Raw genomic sequence first — 23,769 nt, forward strand, 5'->3', positions numbered from 1 at the left:
GCTATGGGGGATCAGTTGATGGAGAGTGTGAAACAGTGTATTAGTTAGAAGCTGGTTAGGCTTCTTTAAAGAGAAGAGTTTTCAAGGATCGTCTAAAGATGGATAGATTAGGAGTCATTTGGACAGATTGGGGTAGGGAGTGCCATAGGATGGGAGAAGCCCTGGAGAAATCCTGGAGGGGAGCATGGGAGGAGATGACAAAGGAGCTATAGAGCAGGAGGTCTTGGGAGGACCAAAGAGAGCGGCTTGGCTGATATTTTGAGATCAGGTTAGTGATGTAGTCAGGGGCAGAGTTGTGGATGGCTTTGAAGACTATTGTTGGAACTTTGAATTGTATTTGTTGGGTGAGTGTAAGCTAGTGGAGGGATTAGCAGAGAGGGGTGGAGGACACTGAACAGTTGGTAAGATGGATGAGTCTTGCAGCAGCATTCATTATGGACTGAAGGGGGGATAGTCTATGTAAAGGTAATTCAATGAGGAGGGAGTTGCAGTAGTCGAGGCGAGAGAAAACCAGCTTGATGGTGTCATTGGTTAAAAAGGGGATTATTCTAGAGATTTTGAGGAGGTCAAGGTGATTTGGACAGGGATTGGATGTGGGTCTGCAAGGACAGTTGAGAGTCCAGGGTTACCCCTACCACCCTTGCATGTGTGAAAGGAATCATAGTTGTGCTATTGATCTTGATAGAGAAGTCATTGGAAGGGGCACATGGGGGAGGAAATAATATGAGCTCGGTTTTAGATAAATTCAGTTTGAGGAAGTGGTATGACATCCAGGCTGATATGTCTGTTAGTAAATTATTAGTGCATGAGGAGACTGATGGGGTGAGCTGAGGGGTAGAGAGATAGATTTGGGTGTCATCAGCATAGAAATGGTAGTGAAAGCTATGGTAAGCTATCAGTTGACCCAGGGAGGAGGTGTAGATTGAGAATAGTAGAGGTCCAAGGACAGAACCTTGGGGGACCCCAACGGAAAGAGGAGTTGGAGAGGAGGAAGGGGAGTTGTAAGTGACACTGAAGGTGCTGTGAGATAAGTAAGATTCGAACCAATGGAAAGCGGAGCCATAGAGACCAAGAAAATTTCATTTTTTGAGGGGGAGGGGGTGGGCAACTGTATCAAAGGCAGATGAGAGATTCAAGAGTCAGAGTACGGAATAGTGACCGTTGGTTTTAGCTGTTAGTAAGTCGTTTGTGAGTTTTAGGAGAGCAGTTTTTGTGGAGTGGCAAAATCCAGACTAAAGGGGATCAAGAAGGTTATTCTTAATGAGGTGGTCACCCAGTTGGTTGTAGATTAGACGTTCCAGGAGTTTGGAGGCAAAAAGGAGTAAGGAGATAGTTGTTAGGTTGTTAACATTGGTGGGATCCAGTGAGTCCTTTTTTTGTATAGGAGTGACTAGTGCATGTTTTATAGGGTTGGGAAGATGCCAGTAGAGAGGGAAGGGTTGAAGATACGAATTAAGGAGTGCAGAATAGAGCCAGAGGGTGACCATAGTATTTGAGAAGAAACAGGGTCTAGGGGGAAGGAGGTTAGGTGGGCATTAGAAAAAAAATTAGTGACTTCCTCTATAGTAGCTGGGTTAAACAAGGGAAGTATTGGTGAGGGAGGGAGATATCTGTACAGAGGAGATCTCGTCGCAAACTGTATAAATCTTATTTTTTGGAGTGATTGGGATTGGCAATCTCCTGGGCAGTAAAAAAGTTAGTGGGTGGAGACAGGGCTTTTTTTCAGCTGGAACTTGGTGGAACTCAGTTCCACCACCTCTGACTCAGGCCCTCTACCTCTGCTTACCAGCTTCTGTGTTTACAAGTGACAGTATGTCCCTCACTGGCTCTCACAGAACTAATCTCCCACTGAGTGCAGGATGGGGACAAGGAAGATGTACGGTATGTGCCGGGGTCCAGTACGGATGCCAACACCCCCACTGAATGATCTCCCTGCAAGTAAAACAGGCCAAGCCACCTACAGTGTGTGGGGAGGCACTAGAGAAGAAGAGGGGTGAAAGTGAGATATGAATGGGGGATGCAAAATAAGCAGCTGTGGAAGAAGGCTAAACTCTGCACTCTGTGTGAAGCGCTTAACATACCCCTGAATTATGCACTCTGTATGCAGCACACCCCTTAACCCTGCATTATATACGTAGTGCAACCCGTAAACTCTGCATCTAGCACAACTCTGAACCCTGCACTTTGTGTGTAACCCCCCCCCCCAAACTCTGCACTCTGTACTTACTATGTACTGTACTATTTGCTCCAGGTATTTAATGCCCCTTTAAGACCCTCCCACTGTTAGTGACATTTGACCACACCCACTATTTGATGCAGTTTGGAAAGTATGTGTAAGGACCAGTTTTTCTGCACCTGTTTGACAGGTGCATATAATTTACATTTTTTACAGAAAGGCCAATTCTTGCTTTTATCAAGAGTACCTCTATAGGGTTATGGTGTGAAGGCACCACCAACACCCAAAAAGAACTTTGTTATTTCCATCCAAACTCTGACAAACTCTGACAAAGAGACACCAGAATTTATCAAACACATCTCTAATCTTGTTCCGAGTGCACTAAATTGTGGCCCCATCATACAGACCAAGCCGTTGTTTACAAAATAAAGAAGGCTTGCAGGGAAAATCAAATGAAATGTAATTATTTTTTTCTTTATATGTTTTGCTGCAGCAGGTTCTATACATGGTACAGATGTGCCACTTTACAGGCTGATTAAAGGGACCCCCCCCCCCCCCAGGCACTATATTTAAAGGAATTTTTCATTTTTATTGTTTCACTTTAAGCATCGTTTTGCATTGATACATGTCCCCCAGGGCAGTACCCGAGCCCCCATACCCTTTTTATGGCCAATAACTTGTATATAAGCCTTTTAAATGGACACTTTTGATTTTTTAAGTTCGGGTCTCATAGACTTTAATAGAGTTCGAAATTCGGGCCTGAATTTTTGTGATTTTTGGCCCAACTCTACTCTTCATACATTGAAAGAAAACACTGTGGAAGTTGGAGACCTTCAAGCAGAAGACTATAGAGAAAACAGACAAAAACGCACACAGGAGTAGTTGGAAGTGAGCTAGACAAACTAAAAAGAATGCTAATTACTACTGACTAAAATAAAAGCTTCAGAGCAGCACCTAACAAGCAGGTCAACAGGAAGATGACCCTTGATATCTCCAGAGAAGTAATAATCCGATCAATAGAAGCTAGTGGTCTTCCTCTCATCCAATTTTCAATGTTGCCAACCATGACAAATACATGTTCATTTATTCCAAATACAGAGTCAACTGTAGCTTAAAGTGATTGCAAAGGCAGATGTTTTTTTTATCCTAAATCCTTCTGTGTGCTGCAGGCCCCTTCAGCCCCCCCAATACTTACCTGGGGTCCCTCTAGATCTAGTGATGTTGCAGGAGTGTCCTGGCTGCCTGGGACTCCCCTCCTCATTGGCCGAGACAGCAGCGCAGCGCTATTGACTCCCGCTGTTGTAAATCAAAGTTAGTCAGCCAATGAGAAGAGAAAGGGGTGGGGCCAGGCCACGGCTCCATGTCTGAATGGATGCAGGGAGCTGCAACTCGGCTCAGGTGCCCCCATAGCAAGTGGCTTTGCTGTGTGGGCACTCAACAGGAAGGAAGGGCTGAGAGCACCAAAAAGGGACCCAAGAAGAGGAGGATCAGGGCTGCTCTGGGAAAAACCACTGCACAGGGCAGGTAAGTATAAGATGTTTGTTATTTTAAGCCAAAAAAAAAAAAAGAGACTTTAAAATCACTTTAAACAATGAAGGTTGTAGTTTGAAATGTATTATCTTTCATAAAGAAGCCATCATTGATATGTAAAATGTTCTCTTGAAAGACAGAATGGGAAATAGTGCCTACATCAAGCAGTTTACTTCAATAGATGACTCAAATGCAAAGGAAATAATTTCAACTATTTAAATCTATAGAAATAAAGATGATGAGACAAAAATATCCAAAATCACACTTCTTGCAGCTTTTAACCATATGTAATTTGAATACATTTTATTTAAATGGTAAAATTATTATGAACAGGAGCGTCACAACGGGGGTGCGGGGGTCGGACCGCACCAGGGTGTCCACCGGGAGGAGGGTGACACCGCGAGTCTGCTCTCTGCCCCTGGCCGCTCAGCTCCCGAATTCGATCCAGCCGGCGCAGCCCACTGTGGAGTGGTGGGGGAGACAGGTGTGCGGTGTGGAGAGGGACTGTCTGGGGGAAGGACTAGCCTGTGCAGCGGCCGCCCAGCGCAGCGCGGGAGACAACCAGCAGTCGAAGAAGCCGGCACGGCGAGGAGGACGAGGAGTCTCACAGGAGTCAGGACAGTCAGCACTCAGCATCAATCAGCAAAGAAGGTGGCTGTCGGGGGAGAGGACAGAGAGAGCCTGGTGACGGTCTGTGTGGTGCTGGTGCTGCAGCTGCAGGAAAACTCCAGAGTCGGGACAGGTGAAAAAAGGTAGGTAAGAGCTAGTGACTGACTGAGTGAGAAGAAGACTATGTAAAGGAAAGGGGATCTATTTTATGGGGAACCTGCCTTTGCCTGGCCTGCTGTAAGGGGGAAGATCTGGGGGATGGGACCTCACCTCACCCTGGCCTGCTGTAAGGCGGGGATCACCCCTTACAGCAGGCCAGGGTGAGGTGGAGTCCCCCATATAGATCCCCCCCTTACAGCAGGCCAGGGTGAGGTGAGGTCCCCATATAGATCCCCCCCTTACAGCAGGCCATGGTGAGGTGAGGTGAGGTGAGGTCCCGTCCCCCATATAGATCTCCCCCCTTACAGTAGGCCAAGATGAGGTGAGGTCCCCCATACAGATCCCCCCCTTACAGCAGGCCAGGGTGAGATGAGGTCATCTCTCCCATATAGATCTCCCCCCTTACAGTAGGCCAGGGTGAGGTGAGGTCCCCCATATAGATCTCCCCCCCCTTACAGTAGGCCAGGGTGAGGTAAGGTCCTCGGACCTCACCCTGGCCTGCATTAAGGGGGGATCTATATGAGGGACAGGACCTCATCTCACCCTGGCCTGCTGTAAGGGGGGATCTATATGGGGGACCTCACCTCACCCTGGCCTGCTGTAGGGGGAATCTATATGGGGGACCTCACCTCACCCTGGCCTGCTGTAGGCGGGATCTTTATGGGGGACCTCACCTCATCCTGGCCTGCTGTAAGGGGGGATCTATATGGGGGACCTCACCTCACCCTGGTCTGCTGTAAAGGAGGACCTATGGGGGACCTGCTCTGGCCTGCTCTAAATGGGGATCTATGGGGACCCTGCTCTAAAAGGTGATCTATGGGAACCCTTCTCTAAAGGAGGTTCTAATATCGCTTAAAATGTTTGTTTACATTTATTTATAAAAGTGTGTGTGTGTATATATATATATATATAATATATATATATATATATATATACATACACACGCACATGTACACACGCACATGTGTTTGAGCTTTGGTTTGGGGTGCACACCCTAATGCCATAGGCAGCGCACGCCTATGGCTCTGCCTCTGCCCACGCTCCCGATCCTTCTCTTCTTCTGTTGACCCGGGGCGCAGAGCAGTGTGCCCCGAGCCCACCCATTGTGTGACAACAGCGAATGAAAATTCGCTATTGTCACATGGATCCTCCTCCTAGCCAATCAGGAAGCGGGATCCTCTTCCTGATTGGCCGAAAGGCAAAACCATGCCATTTGCAGAGGAGGAGGAGGCTGAAGTTACATACTGAAACATACTGAAGTTACTGACTATTTAACAGCACAAATCAAAAAGAAGCACCTTATATCTGTCTGGGCACCTTAAGTTTAATTGCACTATTTTCCACATTGGCACTTATTTAGTAAATGTAATTGCACTTTTGTTGAATAATAAAAATATTATGTATGAATATTGCATATATGTTTTGAATAGAGTACTGTATATGAATTTGCACTAAGAAAATGCACTTTGGTCTTTATATGTGTGGACCCTTTCACACAGGTGGACCGTTCAGATCCGCCTGTCAGTTTTTTGGGCGGATCTGAACGGTCACCCCATGCACCTCTATGTCCGCTGACATCCAATCCGATCCATTAAATCAGGACGGATGGAAACCCTATTTTCCATCCGTCCAGGGGATCGGATCAGTTCGGATGAGAACAGACAGACGGTCCATCCCCATCCCATTCCCAAATAGAGATACATGGGAACCTGACAGCTGTGTTTTATTATTAAGTTGGCTTGGAAGAGCCAACTTACTGATATTGTATTTAAACTTATTATTCTTCTTCTTATTATTATTTTTCTGGCCGGTAAATTTTTGGACACTATCTCCTCCTAGACCGTTCAAGCTACATACTCCAAACTCGGCACAGACCTTCATACTGTTCTGACTCGGTGTGCTATATCTTTTCAGACTGGTTTGAGTTACGGTTTTCCTAAAAATTCAAATTAAAAACCCAAAAAATGCCCATAGACTTTCATTGACAGGATGTTCAGATGACCCAAGCTCCAAATCCCATTAGACTCAATCAACATGCTAGTAACTTTGATAATCATGCTTGTCTTTAAAAAAACAAAAACAAATCCCATGACTTCTATTGCTGTCGCAAGGCAGACAGACAGACAGACAGACAGACAGACTGACCGCGGGTGGGGGGCGGTAAAAAATTTTTTTGTTTTTTTTGTTTTTTCTATTTAGCTTGTCTTTAAAAAAACAAAAACAAATTCAATGACTTCTATTGCTGTCACAAGGCAGCCAGACAGACAGACAGACAGACAGACAGACTGCGGGTGGGGGCGGTAAAAAATTTTTTGTTTTGATTTTTCTATTTAGCTTGTCTTTAAAAAAACAAAAACAAATCCGATGACTTCTATTGCTGTCGCAAGGCAGACAGACAGACAGACCGCGGGTGGGGGGGCGGTAAAAATTTTTTTATTTTGTTTTGTTTTTTCTATTTAGCTTGTATTTAAAAAAACAAAAACAAATCCGATGACTTATATTGCTGTCGCAAGGCAGACAGACAGACAGACAGACAGACAGACCGCGGGTGGGGGCGGTAAAATTTTATTTTTTTTTTCTATTTAGCTTGTCTTTAAAAAAACAAAAACAAATTCGATGACTTATATTGCTGTCGCAAGGCAGCCAGACCGACAGACAGACAGACCGCGGGTGGGGGGGCGGTAAAATTTTTTTTTTTTTTTTTTTTCTATTTAGCTTGTCTTTAAAAAAAGCAAAAACAAATCCGATGACTTATATTGCTGTCGCAAGGCAGACAGACAGACCCCGCAGGTGGGGGCGGTAAAATTTTTTTTTTTGTTTTTTCTATTTAGCTTGTATTTAAAAAAACAAAAACAAATTTGATGACTTATATTGCTGTCGCAAGGCAGCCAGACAGACAGACCGTGGGTGGGGGGCGGTAAAAAAAATGTCAAACCTTTTCTATCTATCTATCTATCTATCTATCTATCTATCTATCTATCTATCTATCTATCTATCTATCTATCTTCAAACCTTTTCTATCTATCGATCGATCGATCTAAACTTTTCAAACTTTCTGGTCAGGCTTTCTCAAGCCAACTTAAAGTTTGTCTCGACGAACTTTTTTTTCTAGTTTTCATATGATATTGTAATTTAAAGGTCATTTTAATTCTCCTAGTTATTAATGTTGCTATTGCCATTACATTTAGTGTTATATGGGAGTTATGATTTACAAGTTACATTAGTAGAAAAAAAAAAAAAACATTATTGAAAGGGGTCGGGGTGACACCGTGAGTTACCGCACCGGGTGACACCAACTCTAGTGACGCCACTGATTATGAACACGTTAAAGTTGATTTATTATAGGTAAATAGGCTGACCACATTACAAAGGAATCTTTTGTTAGCTTAACAAAGAATACCCATTCACTATAATTTGGCTTGTATTTGATTGGATGATGAAAGTCAGCAGAGCTTCACTACAATCACTATGCTATAGGAAATCCCTTGCAAAGTCAACAACTTTTTGGCTATTACTAAATCAACTCCTTTATGTACACAACTGGGGTTATATAATAAGCCATTTGAAGAGTGTTGTCTTTGGAGTCCATTGTCAGATTCATATGTACTCAGGAATCAAACCAAATTAATACTGATGACTGTTAGTGTTGGACTGTACTGCAATATTCATTGCAAGTATCTCCTGCTTTAAAAAAGATGTACCTAAAACATTACAGGAAGGGTCTGGCATGGAGTTTAAGGAAATCTCTATGTTGTTTTTTGTTTTTTTGTTTCTTTTGAGTTGGTTCCTATCTGAATTTTTGGGGGACTTTGTTTTTTTTTTTTTTACATGTCAACCACCATTCCCATCCCTTTGTTTAAGATCCCTTGTCATCCAGGCATCTCCAGTGAACAGCTCAATGCCTGTCGGAAGTGGCTCACCTACTGTTAGGATGCTGGCTCCCACCAGCTTCTTAACAACCTGTCTTTACGGGAAATTGTCACATTTAGCAATATTTAGTGGTATTTTAGTTGTAATACCACTGCTAAAAATGTCACCTTATGCTTCAGCTGGAGGTTCAGCTAAACATCCAATTTAGTATGGTCAGTTGTTGATCTCCAAGTATTTATAATTCAGACTGAACATGGCTTTGGTCCAAAGCCAAAGCTCATCACAGTTAGTGACTGATGGAGCACTTCAAGCGGCGGCCTGTCCATACGAGGCGCAGGGGTGCCACCCTCCCCCCCCCCCAATCCATGGGCCCGGCCTCTAATCTACATGAAGAGCACCGGATGTATGGATTCCAATGTTTTTTTTTAAGTACATGATTAGTGCCTGAGGCTCTAATTGGCCTTATAAAAAGGGTGGGCTTATGGCGCAGAGCACTGCTTCCCGAGCCCACCCACTTTTGTGACAATAGCCAATTAATATTCGCGATTGTCTTCTTGATTCTACTCCCGGCCAAACAGGAAGCGAGTCCAGAGACCTGATTGGCCAGGGAGTCTTAGAACTCCCAGCTAATCGGGTCTCAGGACCCACTTCCTGTTCGGATTGGAGAAGAAGCAATGGTGGAAGGAAAAGCGATGGCCCCAGAGCAAGGAGCACCAGCTCTACCATTTGCCTCCTAAGGTAAGAAGGCCTCTGATAACCTCCCTTCCATCTGTCTCCCACGGGGGAGGGGGTGGGGGGGATTGCCGCCTTCCCGTCTTCTGTCTGTCTCCCATGGGGGGGGGGGGGGGCTAATGTTGGTTTGCACACCCCCGCCAAAAATATTGAGCACCAGCCTCCACTGGGCACTTTACACACAGGAATAGATTCACTATAGCCCTCTTATCATCAGGTATCCTCATTGTGCACCTCCTTATTTTGATAATGTTTACCTGGGAGAAGAGCAAACACAAAAGAGAGGGTTGATCTCTTAAGCAACTTTGGTGATGAGAACTGTAATTATTAAAAAATAAGAGGTAAGGGGGATCGGTAACAGACTTTGCATCAGGACTTCGTTAACAGTGTTATACTGTGCAGGAACCTGTAAGGTAAACCAGATTTCTAGCACCAGAAAACCAGTGCGGACTTGTGCTCATGCGCATGCACATTGCACACATGCTCATTTTTCCAAGTGTAGGGGAAATGTTAGAAATACTGTGCCAATTCATTGCATGTGCACGTGCATATACTTGTTTGGCACCCAGTGGCCTATTTAAGTTGGTCTATCAATATGAGCAGTTGTTGAATGGTCTTCAGCTTATTTCTGTGTACCTGTTTACCTGTGTATGACCCAGCTCACCTTTGGACTTTGCTCCTGCTATAGCCCTGTTTACCTAACTATTATTACCTCGGCCTGGTTTTGTCCCGCCTGCTCATTCTCTACTGCTTTGCCCAGTTGGTCCTGACCTTGGCCTGTCTTCTGAACTAGCCTTGCCTGATGATTTGGATCCTCGCTGCCTGGTTGTTGCTGACTGCTGCTTGTTTCCTGCTCCTGCTTCTGTCTCCTGCTCTGGTGCCTAGATGCTCTTGCATCCTGTTCCAAAGACTGTGAATGCCCGTCTACAGAGTGGACATCACCAGCCAGCTACTACAGCATTCGTGCCACTCCTTGCCCTTACACTCTCTGTCTTCACCTTCAGGAGCGTTGGGCAGGAAGTGCAAAAGATGGCTCCACAATGTTCCAGGCTTCACCAGGTCTGTGATAGAACCTGAGGACATGTATGCACATAGTCTGATGCAGAATATGATTATGCTCATAACAATGTGAAACCAATTGTTTGTTATACAAGCAGAGGGCCTCATTCTGCTTCATAAATGTTCAAATTCCAGACTTGCAAAATACATTTTTAGCAGTGAAGGGTTAAATAGGGCTGTCATTGGACATTACTGTCAGATTTTGTGTACTGAAGAAGCCCATATGCATCAAAGAAATGGTTTTCAGTTGCATACGCTTGACAGCTTTTTTCTTGGTGCATAAAACAAATATGTATAAATAATATTAAACTTACATCTATATCCTCTAAACTAAACTAAACCTGGCCCTAACATTCAATTCATTACTTACATGACTCTGACACAAAGCTCTCAAATGACCCTTTTTGGTTAACAAATCTCTCTGTCACTCTTTTCTACTCAGTTGACCACCTGACCCTCCATTTAATTTAAAGTATAGATGTCTATAAATACTATTTAAATTCAAAAAGTATTATACTACACCAAAACCTTCACCCAAATTCTAGATTATTATATTTGTAATTTTGAAAAGGATAGTAGTGATTAAAAAAAAAACACCTTTGGGTTTACCCAATTATTTTTTACATATAAATTATTTATGGTTACCATCACGGAGTCCTGTATCTACATAGATGATGGTTAACAAATCTCCCTTTCACTCTTTTCTACTCAGTTGACCACCTGACCCTCCATTTAATCTAAAGTATAGATGTCTATAAACTACTATTTAAATACCAAAAGTATTATACTACCACTGATGACTTAGTAGAAGGGTGTCCTGTTGTAAGATCCTGGCACTCTCAGTGCCTCCTATCACATCATTTCCGGGGGCGTTCCATCTACCTAGGTAGATGGAGTGCATATAGGTGTGTTTCCCTTTAAGAGTGCTGACATCATCATGAGGCGCCGGACTGAACAGCTATTTAAACCACCGGCTTTCACTCACATGTGTTCGTTCAATGTGCCTTGATGCTTACCTGCCTTGTGAAACCGCATGTTCACCTTACCTTGTCTTGTGCTGCCGGAGCTTCCAGCTATACCCTTTACCTGAACTGAACCGGAACCTCGCTACGGATCCCGTATCTCGCTACCGGATCACTCTTTACTACTGGACCTTGCTACTGCTAACTATCTAGTGATAAGTACCCCACAGGGGATCCCTTACTAACTTTACTTCACTATCATCTACTGCATATATCAAGACTATCTCTATCTAAGCTACTCCTATCGTCTGCATAGATTGTGAGCTCTTGGGACTACCATCAACTATCTTTGCACTGGGTTACTCTATGCTTCATCTGCTGTCCCCTATCACCTGTACTATACATGATTGTTAGAACCTATCTGCATACTACCATCACCTACCACTCTCCTGAATACTATTACTGAGTGCTCACCATACTATCGCCTGTCTCTCAACTCTATACTATCATATATTCTATCACTCCAGGAACATCATATAGAGTGTATGTATATTGCATAACCATGCTGTGCACAGTGATGAAGTCCTGAGAGTTGGATATGTTGTTCAACAGAATCTCTACACGACTACTGAGTGTAACAATTCTGCAGCTGCAAATCCATTCACTAACAAAAAACGCATGAGCGTTACACCTGTATCTACATAGATGTTAAAAGTTGTCCCTCTATGCCCTCTCAGAAAGTTGGGAGGTATGGTAAGCCCAATGTGCTAAGCTAATGGCCTCATCACTGCAGTTCTGTTCTCTGAAAATATAAGAGTGCTTTTACCAGTACTGCAGTGTGGGCCTTGGTTTATCTCCATAAACATGCCACCACATCCAAAAATTGGATATACATCCTATTTCAACAGAACAAACCTTGGCTCTGGAAACTGACAATGTTGTCATCAACTGAGCATTAGGTGCAGAATGATTCCTTCTCTCTTCGACCCTAAGTGAATTCCTGAAGGTCAAGCAGCTGTTGTAGTGTGTATGGTATCCCCAAGACCAAACTATATACCAAAAGTTCTTGATCTGGTCCTGAGAAAGATGGACTGAGCTTCATCAAAACATTGCCAATAAAAACACTGCTGTTTTTGATCTCCCCCCTCTGCAAGTGCCTCGAAACCAGCTTTAGATTTACCTAAAGGTAGTGTAGGGGTTGTCCTCTGGACACTGGTGGGACAAACATGAGCTCAGGTGAAGAGGACTGCAGAGTGAATTAGAAGAGGGAAAGGAGGAATGTAAGTATCCAGAAAAAAGAAGGATGAATTAGAAGAGGGAAAGGAGGAATGTAAGAAAAAAAAAAAAAGAAAAAAGAAGTTACACATGTCCATGTCTCCTAGAGCATCACACCAAGGGACACAAGCCTACCAACCTCTTCCTTTCTGTAGCTCAGGGTATTGATTTATTGGGTGGGCTAGGTGGTGCAGTGTGCATGCACTAAGTCTCTCCTATTTCAGGTGGTTGGCACAAGTCTCAGGAGCCTCCAGGAGATGAAGAGAGACTTCTGAGATTTTGAGAGATTTTCTTCAACCACAGGGAGATTATGAGACAATCCTCCCCACCAGATGACTCCTCTGTTTCATGGGTCCCTAAATTAATTATCAGTTTTGTTTTTAATAATTTTATTTAAAAAAAAAAGGTTATGACAAAATTATAGACAGTTCTGCAATAAAGTCAAGTTACATTTGGCCCAATTTTTGAAAGTCAATTCAATAAGGTAATCAGTTTGCAAGGATTGTCTACAGCTTTCTGGTCCTCTTTCACTGCAGTGTGTAACAGAAATCCTGTTCTATGATTGGTGTAATAAGACCTGTCCGGTAGTAAGACCTTCTCTGTTAGTGAGCCCTGCAACTAGGCCTGTCATGTGAGTAAAAATTGTTGTTACCTCTCTCCTGCTCCCCATGGTTACTGTCATGTACCTGGGTGTCCTTGAACCGGGAGGTTCCCTGTTCCATAGCTTGCAGCCTTATCTGTTGTGCCACAGAGAAGCTCTGGAGTTTTTGCGGTGATTTTCCAGCCTGATGCTTTGCTTTTGGACTCACTAGCTCCACCTGCTGCCAGCTGCGAACAATGTACAATTTAACCAGCTGTGAACAATGTACAATTTACTAAGCCTTCAAAAAGCAGCACTTCCTGTTCCTCAATGCTCGTTTGTTTGGAATATCTTCCTGGGTGTGCTATTTGCTCTTTGATAGACTTTTGTGTATGAACTTTTGCGTGTATTCTTGACCCCTCTTCAGCCTGCCGAATCTGTACTTCACCGCCAGCTTGTGTATGACTTCTGCCTGCCTGACCATTCTTTGGATTACGTTTGGATACCGCTTTGCCCGATCTGTTGTCGGCCTGATCCCTGACTACATTTTCGCCTGAATACTCAGCACTCAAACTCCACTTCGGACTTTACCTAATAGGTACCTAACAGTTACCTCTGCACTGAGGGACCTTATAAAGACAAATGCCTTTATGTAAAGGTTGCACTGACCAAGAACCATCTATAACCATAATGTTCCTTAGGAACTTTACTGTCTGTTTGTGGAGTAGTATTTGAAATTCAGTAAAAGTTCAAAAGTAAGAAAAGTCTATGTATCACTTTATTCCAATGATGTTATGCAAGTACCTGTGCAGATACACCCATCAGTGGTTTTATTACCAAGTTCCCTATTGAGGAGATTTCCACTTACTACCTGTCCTGGTGATGGCATAGTTCAACACAGGAACTAAGGGGAAGTGTTGGAAGCCAGATAGCAATATATAACGTACAGGGGTTTTACCTCTTCTGATTTCTTTTCATAGTCAGAGGGGAAAATTAAAAACAAAAATGTCATGCCCTGGTGCTCCTAAGGAAGGACGTAAAGGATTTGATGGAATATTACAAACCAGAGGCACAGTTAAGATATCATGAAGGATATCCCACATTCTGTATATTTTTTTCTAATGGCCCAACTTACATCCCTAAAAAACTGTTTTGAGAAATTAATCCTTTACTCTCCACTTTTCTCTGGTACCACAAGTCTCCTAATTCCTCTCTATCTACCTTGCAGCACCGTTCCTACCAAGGATGTCTAGCTTTACTGGATATTCAAAAGTATTACTATGCTTCTCAGTTGGTTTAAATTGACTAGTAGTTATTCCCCCAGTTAAAAAATGTAGCTACAGACTCGTCTCCTCCTTCTTGGAGAGGTGATACAACTAGTGAGAGAATCTTACCAATATGAAAAACTCCTCAACCCCTATTTGTCTAATTCCAACAAATTTAAATCTAGATGGCTTATTTGGGAACTTTTCATAGATCAGAGGTCTTAGTGGTGACCGCGCATAGGCTTGGCGACCGGTGGCAGACGTAGCTAGCCCCCCTTGGGACGTAAAGTGCTCCCAGTTGGGTGTCCCCGGGGGAGTGAGCAGCGCTTGAACATTTGTACTCCCTTTGTTTTTCTTTATTTTCTTATTCGTTTGTTACTTACGTCTTTGAATATGACTTCAGTTTCTGCTGATACTTCTCAATTGCATCAACGTGTTCTTTACACGTTTTACACTTGTACCCTTATGAGTAATTAAGAAAGGCAAATCATTATCGCTTCGGTATTCTCATGCTGTTTTATTGTTATTCTTTTTTAAAACCAAATAAAAAGATTAAAAAAAAATAATAATGCAGCTACAGCAACTGAAGTTTCAATTTTATCCTCATATGATAAGACTTTGTTTAGTTTGCACAATTGGTTTGTCAGCCCCTACCTTTTTTAACTTTTTCACTCGACAAGAACGTTTTTTGTTGCTTTCTGGGGTTCTGCTGTTAAGATTTTCCCATATTTTTTATTTAAATACAGGGTTTGAAGTCAGACAGGAAAAGACAGGAAAAGAGGGAAATATCTTCAACTGAGATGTAAGTAGCAGTAACAATATTCTACACTGCTCAAAAAAATAAAGAAACACTTTTTAATCAGAGTATAACATCAAGTCAATTAAACTCCTGGGATATTAATCTGGTCAGTGAGGGGGTTGTTAATCAGTTTCAGCTGCTTTGGTGTTAATGAAATTAACAGATGCACTAGATGGGCAACACAGAGACGACCTCCAAAACAGAATGGTTTTATAGGTGGCGGCCACTGACATTTTTTCCCCTACTCATCTTTTCTGACTGTTGTTAATTAGTTTTGTATTTGGCTAGGGTCAGTGTCACTACTGGTAGCATGAGGCGATACCTGGACCCTATAGAGGTTGCACAGGCAGTCCAACTCCTCCAGGATGGCACATCAATACGTGCCATTGCCAGCAGGTTTGCTGTGTCTCCCAGCACAGTCTCAAGAGCATGGAGGAGATTCCAGGAGATAGGCAGTTACTCTAGGAGAGCAGGACAGGGTCATAGAAGGCCCTTAACCCATCAGCAGGACCGGTATCTGCTCCTTTGTGCAAGGAGGAACAGGATGAGCACTGCCAGAGCCCTACAAAATGACCTCCAGCAGGCCATTGGTGTGAATGTCTCTGATCAAACAATCAGAAACAGACTTCATGAGGGTGGCCTGAGGGTGTGACTTGCTCTGGTGGGACCTGTGCTCACTGCCCAGCACCATGGAGTTTGAACACCAGAATTGGCAGGTCTGCCACTGGCACCCTGTGCTTTTCACAGATGAGAGCAGGTTCACCCTGAGCACATGTGACAGACGTGAAAAGGTCTGGAGAAGCCGCGGAGAACGTTATGCTGCCTGTAACATCGTTCAGCATGACCAGTTTGGTGTTGGGTCAGTGATGGTCTGGGGAGGCATATCCATGGAAGGATGCACAGACCTCTACAGGCTAGAAAATGGCACCATGACTGCCATTCGGTATCAGGATGAAATCCTTGGACCCATTGTCAGACCCTAGGTCCTGGGTTCCTCCTGGTGCACGACAATGCCCGGCCTCATGTGGTGAGAGTATGCAGCCAGTTCCTGGAGGATGAAGGAATTGATACCATTGAATGGACCCCACGATCGCCTAAACTAAATCCAATATAACACATCTGGGACATTCTGTTTCCGTCCATCTGATGCCGCCAGGTTGCACCTCAGTCTGTTCAGGAGCTCAGTGATGCACTGGTCCAGATCTGGGAGGAAATACCCCAGGACACCATCTGTTGTCTCATTAGGACCATGCCCCGATGTTGTCAGGCATGCATACAAGCACGTGGGGGCCATACAAACTACTGAGTGCCATTTTGAGTTGCTGCAATGAAATTTCAGCAAAATGGACTCGCCTGCTGCATCATTTTTTTTCGCTTTGATTTTTGCCCTCTGTAGGGTGATAATTTTCATTTCCATCAAACCATGTGGCATTATTTAATTCCTAACACATTACCCAGTCCATATCAGTATAGATATCCAGCATGATATTTTTCCCCATTGAGATCTGATGTGTTTTCAAAGTGTTCCTTTCATTTTTTGAACAGTGTAGATGTTCTATCCCTTCCCAACATTTTAAAAAAGAATGCCTTCATTAATCTATACTTTACCTCATCCTTACACCCATGTTTAGTATTTTTTTTTTTTTTTTTTAACGTGCCATCAGAGCAAGCATCCATACTATGCAACCTCCTATTTCTGCTATATTGTAAAAAGGCATTGCTGCAGTGAGCTCAAAGATACAGCAGTGTTAAGTAAGGAAATGTACCTGTAGCAGGATGGGTAATTGCCCAAAAGATCAGACAGAGAGTGATTAAGAATTGCAATTTCCTAAACAGGTGCAAAGATCGAATCAATAATGCAAAACTGGGCCAAAATTGCAAAGAACATTTATACCTTGCAGAATAATACAAAACAGATTATGAAAGCTGCACAAACATGTACTCTTCTCAGCATTATTTCTGTGACTCAATCAAGGTAACATGGCTGTGAAGCACTCTCTAATGTTACCTACTTGGCTATACGCTGCTTCTAGGCAGTTAACTATTTTGTCATGGGAATTATATTCTTCCGAGGGGAGTTGGGAGGTGCAGGATTAACCTTCTTGCTTTTCCCTCTATGGCATTTATGGCCAGTTCTGCCTGCTGAGAAAGCTGGATCCCATGAGGGGATCAGGGCCCATAATTTCTTGGTCCAATCAATCTGACATGTTCCTGTGCACTTGGGTATTTGTTGCATCAGGAATCCTGCCAAATACACTGTATTGGGATGCATGCCTTTACACGCACATGAACTTTAATGGCATCCCAGTCTTAGTCCGTAGGGTTCAATATTAAGTTGGTCCACCCTTTGCAGCTATAACAGCTTCCACTCTTCTGGGAAGGCTGTCCACGACGTTTAAGAGTGTGTCTATGGGAATGTTTGACCATTCTTCCAGAAGGGCATTAGTGAGGTCAGGCACTGATGTTGGATGAGAAGGCCTGGCTCGCAGTCTGCGCTCTAACTCATCCCAAAGGTGTTCTATCGGGTTGAGGTCAGGATAGTCTAGTTCCTCCACCCCAAACTTTATGGACCTTGCTTTGCACACTGGTCCAAACCATTTGGTGGAGGGGGGATTATGGTGTGGGGTTGTTTTTCAGGGGTTGGAATTGGTCCCTTATTCAGTGGTGTATTTTGGTTTTGTGCTGCCCTAGGCAAGACTAAAATTGGGCGAGAGAGAGAGAGGGGGGGTGAGAGAGAGAGAGGGGGGGTAAGAGAGAAAGAGATTGCGTGAAAGAGAGGGGGTGAGAGAGAGAGATTGAATGAGAGAGAGAGGGGTGAGAGAAAGAGAGAGGGTGGGTGAGAGAGAGAGGGGGTGGGTGAGTGAGAGAGAGGGGGGAGAGAGAGAGAGAGATTGTGTGAGAGAGATAGGGGGTGAGAGAGAAAGGGGGGTGGGTGAGAGAGGGGGTGGGTGAGAGAGAGAGAGAGGGGGGTGAGAGATAGGGTGGGTGAGAGAGAGAGGGAGGGTGGGTGAGAGAGAGAGAGGGAGGGTGAGTGAGAGAGAGAGAGAGAGAGAGGGGGTGAGTGAGAGAGGAGGGGGTGAGATAGAGAGGGGGGTGTGATAGAGGGGGTGAGTGAGAGAGAGAGGGGGTGAGATAGGAGGGGTTGAGAGAGAGTGGGATGAGAAAGAGAGAGGGGGGGTGAGAGAGAAAGAGGGGGTGAGTGAGAGGGGAGGAATGAGAGAGGAGGGGTTGAGAGAGGGAGAGAGGGGGATGAGAAAGAGAGAGGGGGGTGAGAGAGAGAGGGAGTGAGTGAGAGAAAGAGGGGGGTGAGAGAGAGGGGGTGAGTGAGAGAGAGAGGAGGGGGTGAGTGAGAGAGGAGGGGGTGTGATAGAGAGGGTGAGTGAGAGAGAGGGGGTGAGAGAGAGAGAGAGGAGGGGGGGGAGTGAGAGAGGCGGCTCCAATAGAGTCTCAGGTGGAGGGGGGGTGGCTTTTTTGCTGCCCCCCTGCAAAGTGCTGCCCTAGGCCTGGGCCTTGTTGGCCTAGGCCATAATACGGCACTGCCCTTATTTCCAGTGAAGGGAACTTTGAAGGTGTCAGCATACCAAGACATTTTGGAGAATTTTATGCTCCCAACTTTGTGGCGACAGTTTGGGGATGGTCCATTCCTGTTTCATCATGACTGCGCACCAGTGCACAAAGCAAGATGTAGGGACTAGTTCAAAACTACAATCAGGATAAAAGTCAGCTGTTAAAGCTGTCATTTAATTTGCTTATATTTTGCCTTCTTTGGTTTCATCTTTGCCCTCTCCTCATCCCGCTAATGCTATTCTTAAATAAAACTTTTCTGCATTCATTAAAGACATTATGACATCAGTGACATCATTGCTAGGTCATAGTACTTTTCAGAGTTCTGTGCTTTCTGAAAACAGGAAGCTGTGGTAATGCCTACATATGATGCTGAGCAACTACAATATGATTGAAAACATGTAAATCCAATAAATCAAAGGGATGGGCCAGGGGCAGGAAAATGGTGGATGATGCTGGATATCTTCCAACCAGACATTGTTTAGAAAGACGTGCTTCTAGTATTCCTAATACATCCACTTTTCATGAGTCACATAGTTTGTTTTATGAGCTCAACTAACCTTGTTACAGGTGAGTTGTCTCATTTCTCAAGATATATCCATAGGTGATGGGGCAGTATTTTTGGTAGAGATCTTCCACCAATGTGTTGCTTCCAGGTACCATAGATTTTTATTTGTACTTTATGTAATTCCAAAGATGTAAGGCATAGGAGTTATTAAAAATTGGAAAACTCTTCCAGTCTTCAAAGTACCTTTTCCATGCTGGATGCAGTATAGGCTAGAAATATTGAAAATTAAAACAAATGATGTTTCCACACATGACATCATCAGTAGAATTAAATACCGGCATGCCACACAATTTCTTCACAACACATGTGAAAACCATGACCCTCGGTGTCCCCAATTTTTTCCACAATAGTTCTCAACAAATTCCTCCACAAACTGCCATGCCAACTGGTAATGTGAGGAGAGGCCAAAAACATTACTGCTAGTAGTTGTGATATCTTGGGCTGCTAGAAAATGGTCCTGGGGTATTGGGAGAAATGAGATAACATCAGCATCAATGTAAATTCCACCGTATTTCCACATTAGGGCAAACCAACAGGAGCTAACATGCGTTCAGTAGACTACTTTTTCAGGGTTTACTGGTAAACCAGAAAATTTTATGAGACTCATATTTTTGCACATTAAAATTATGTCTTAGCTTAAAAATAAAAAGGTAAAAGATAAATGCATGAGATAGATAGATAGATAGACAGACAGACAGACAGACAGACAGACAGACAGACAGACAGACAGACAGATAGACAGATAGACAGATAGACAGATAGACAGATAGATAGATAGATAGATAGATAGATAGATAGATAGATAGATAGATAGATAGATAGATAGATAGATAGATAGATAGATAGATAGATAGATAGATAGATAGATAGATAGATAGATAGATAGAACCTCGGTATTCACAGCTTTTAGAATCTTATTTTTGTAAATAAACTTTTCTCCAAAATATCTATACACAAACATTGGGTATAGATAAAAATTTTGTGGCTGACTACTCCGTTATTCTTGTTGGTGTCTCCTAAATGTGAAATGGTAAACAGTGTAGTAAAAGAACACTATAGGGTCAGGAACACAAATGTGTGACCAGTGCCCCCATCAATGCAGAGTGACCAGTGCCCCCAACAATGCAGAGTGACAAGTGCCCCAACAATGCAGAGTGACCAGTTCCCCCATCCAATGCAGAGTGACCAGTGTCCCCAACAATGCAGAGTGACCAGTGCCCCCATCAATGCAGAGTGACCAGAGCCCCCATTCAATGCAGAGTGACCAGTGCCGCCAACAATGCAGAGTGACCAGTGCCCCCATCAATGCAGAGTGACCAGAGCCCCCATTCAAGGCAGAGTGACCAGTGCCGCCAACAATGCAGAGTGACCAGTGCCCCCAACAATGCCGAGTGACCAGTTCCCCCATCCAATGCAGAGTGACCAGTGTCCCCAACAATGCAGAGTGACCAGTGCCCCCATCAATGCAGGGTGACCAGTGCCCCCAACAATGCAGAGTGACCAGTGCACCCATCAATGCAGAGTGACCAGTGCCCCCATCAATGCAGAGTGAGCAGTGCCCCCAACAATGCAGAGTGACCAGTGCCCCCATAAATGCAGATTGACCAGTGCCCACAACAATGCAGAGTGACCAGAGTGACCAGTGCCCCCAACAATGCAGAGAGACCAGTGCCCCCAACAATGCAGAGCGACCAGTGCCCCATCAATGCAGAGTGACCAGTGCCTCCATCCAATGCAGAGTGACCAGTGCCCCAACAGTGCAAAGTGACCAGTGCCCCCATAAATGCAGACTGACCAGTGCCCCCAACAATGCACAGTGACCAGTGCCCCCAACAATGCAGAGTGACCAGTGCCCCCATCAATGCAGAGTGACCAGTGCCCCCAACAATGCAGAGTGACCAGTGCCCCCATCCAATGCAGAGTGACCAGTGCCCCCATCCAATGCAAAGGGACCAGTGCCCCCATTAATGCAGACTGACCAGTGCCCCCAACAATGCCGAGTGACCAGTTCCCCCATCAAATGCAGAGTGACCAGTGTCCCCAACAATGCAGAGTGACCAGTGCCCCCATCAATGCAGAGTGACCAGTGCCCCCAACAATGCAGAGTGACCAGTGCCCCCATCAATGCAGAGTGAACAGTGCCCCCATCAATGCAGAGTGAGCAGTGCCCCCAACAATGCAGAGTGACCAGTGCCCCCATAAATGCAGATTGACCAGTGCCCACAACAATGCAGAGTGACCAGAGTGACCAGTGCCCCCATAAATGCAGAGTGACCAGTGCCCCCAACAATGCAGAGTGACCAGAGTGACCAGTGCCCCCAACAATGCAGAGTGACCAGAGTGACCAGTGCCCCCAACAATGCAGAGTGACCAGAGTGACCAGTGCCCCCAACAATGCAGAGTGACCAGTGCCCCCAACAATGCAGAGCGACCAGTGCCCCATCAATGCAGAGTGACCAGTGCCTCCATCCAATGCAGAGTGACCAGTGCCCCAACAGTGCAAAGTGACCAGTGACCCCATCAATGCAGACTGACCAGTGCCCCCAACAATGCACAGTGACCAGTGCCCCCAACAATGCAGAGTGACCAGCACCCCCAACAATGCAGAGTGACCAGTGCCCCCATCAATTCAGAATGACCAGTGCCCCCATCCAATGCAGAGTGACCAGCACCCCCAACAATACAGACTGACAAGTGCCCTCATTAATGCAGACTGACCAGTGCCCCCAACAATACAGAGTGACCAGTGCCCCCATCCAATGCAGAGTGACCCGTGCTCCCATCAATGTAGAGTGACCAGTGCCCTCATCCAATGCAAAGTGACCAGTGCCCCCATCAATGCAGAGTGACCAGTGCCCCCAACAATGCAGAGTGACAAGTGCCCTCATTAATGCAGAGTGACCAGTGCCCTCATCCAATGCAAAGTGACCAGTGCCCCCATCAATGCAGAGTGACCAGTGCCCCCAACAATGCAGAGTGACAAGTGCCCCCAACATTGCAGAGTGACCAGTGCCCCCATCAATCCAGAGTGACCAGTGCCCCTGTCCAATGCAGAGGGACCAGTGCCCACATCCAATGCAGAGTGACCAGTGCCCCCAAAAATGCAGAGTGTCCAGTGCCCCCAACAATGCAGAGTGACCAGTGCCCCCATAAATGCAGATTGACCAGTGCCCCCAACAATGCAGAGTGACCAGAGTGACCAGTGCCCCCATAAATGCAGAGTGACCAGTGCCCCCAACAATGCAGAGTGACCACAGTAACCAGTGACCGCATAAATACAGAGTGACCAGTGCCCTCAATAATGCAGAGTGACCTGTGCCCCATCACTGCAGAGTGATCAGAGTGACCAGTGACCCCATCCAATGCAGAGTGACCAGTGCCCCCAACAATGCAGAGTGATCAGTGCCCCTGACAATGCAGAGTGATCAGTGCCCCTGACAATGCAGAGCGACCAGTGCCCCCAACAATGCAGAGTGACCAGTGCCCCCATCCAATGCAGAGTGACCAGTGCCCCAACAGTGCAGAGTGACCAGTGCCCCCATCAATGCAGACTGACCAGTGCCCCCAACAATGCAGATTGACCAGTGCCCCCATCAATGCAGAGTGACCAGTGCCCTCATCCAATGCAAAGGGACCAGTGCCCCCCATCAATGCAAAGTGAGCAGTGCCCCCAACAATGCAGAGTGACCATTGCCCCATGAATGCAGAGTGACCAGTGCCCCCATCAATGCAGAGCGATCAGTGCCCTCATCCAATGCAGAGTGACCAGTGCCCCAACAATGCAGAGTGACCAGTGCCCCTAACAATGCAGAGTGACCAGTGCCCCCATCCAATGCAGAGTGACCAGTGCCCCCATCCAATGCAGAGTGACCAGTGCCCCCATTAATGCAGAGTGACCAGTGCCCCCATCAATGCAGAGTGACCAGTGCCCCCAACAATGCAGAGTGACCAGAGTAACCAGTGGATGGTGGTATTTCATTTAGGTCACTCACTCGCTCTGTCTGTCCTTACCTTTTTCTCTCTTCTGCTCTTCTCTTCTCCTGGTACCACAGGCGAGAGAATGCTGGGGAGGAGGTATGTCACATCGTGACATCATCACTATCCATTGGCCGATTGCAGGAGCAGGAGGAGGAGACTGGCAGCACAGCACGCACGGGTGAAACCGTGATGTGAGTGCGGGGCCGGGTTTTTAATCCTGCATACTAGCGCCGACGCCGCGGCAAAGTGGATGCGGCCGCCGGCGGCCAAGGTTATAACTTCATAATATAATAATTATATTATTTACTGGGCAGAAAGGCGGCCGCGAGGCCCCTTTAAGCGCGAGGCCCTAGACGGCCGCTAAATCGCCTAATTAGAGAGCCGCCTCTGATTATAACTTTTCATGTGACAACACTAAAGAAAAGACACTTTGCTACAATGTAAAGTAGTGAGTGTACAGCTTGTATAACAGTATTAATTTGCTGTCCCCTCAAAATAACCCAACACATTAATGTCTAAACCGCTGACAACAAAAGAGAGTACACCCCTAAGTGAAAATGTCAAAATTGGGCCCAATTACCCATTTTCCCTCCCCGGTGTCATGTGATTCATTAGTGTTACAAGGTCTCAGGTGTGAATGGGG

At 45.2% G+C, this 23,769-nt stretch overlaps 1 pseudogene across 1 annotated transcript; it reads right to left on the reverse strand.

Annotated features, from left to right (window-relative positions):
* Window positions 1-19,144: 19,144 nt before the first annotated feature.
* LOC309550076 (alpha-1,4-N-acetylglucosaminyltransferase-like) lies at window positions 19,145-19,755 on the reverse strand (annotated as a pseudogene). Its single transcript has one exon. The product of its transcript is annotated as an alpha-1,4-N-acetylglucosaminyltransferase-like (transcript).
* Between the last annotated feature and the right edge of the window lie 4,014 nt (window positions 19,756-23,769).

Source organism: Pelophylax lessonae (genome assembly GCF_965119305.1).
Source record: "Pelophylax lessonae genome assembly, chromosome: 3".
NCBI classification, from domain to species: Eukaryota; Metazoa; Chordata; class Amphibia; order Anura; family Ranidae; genus Pelophylax; species Pelophylax lessonae.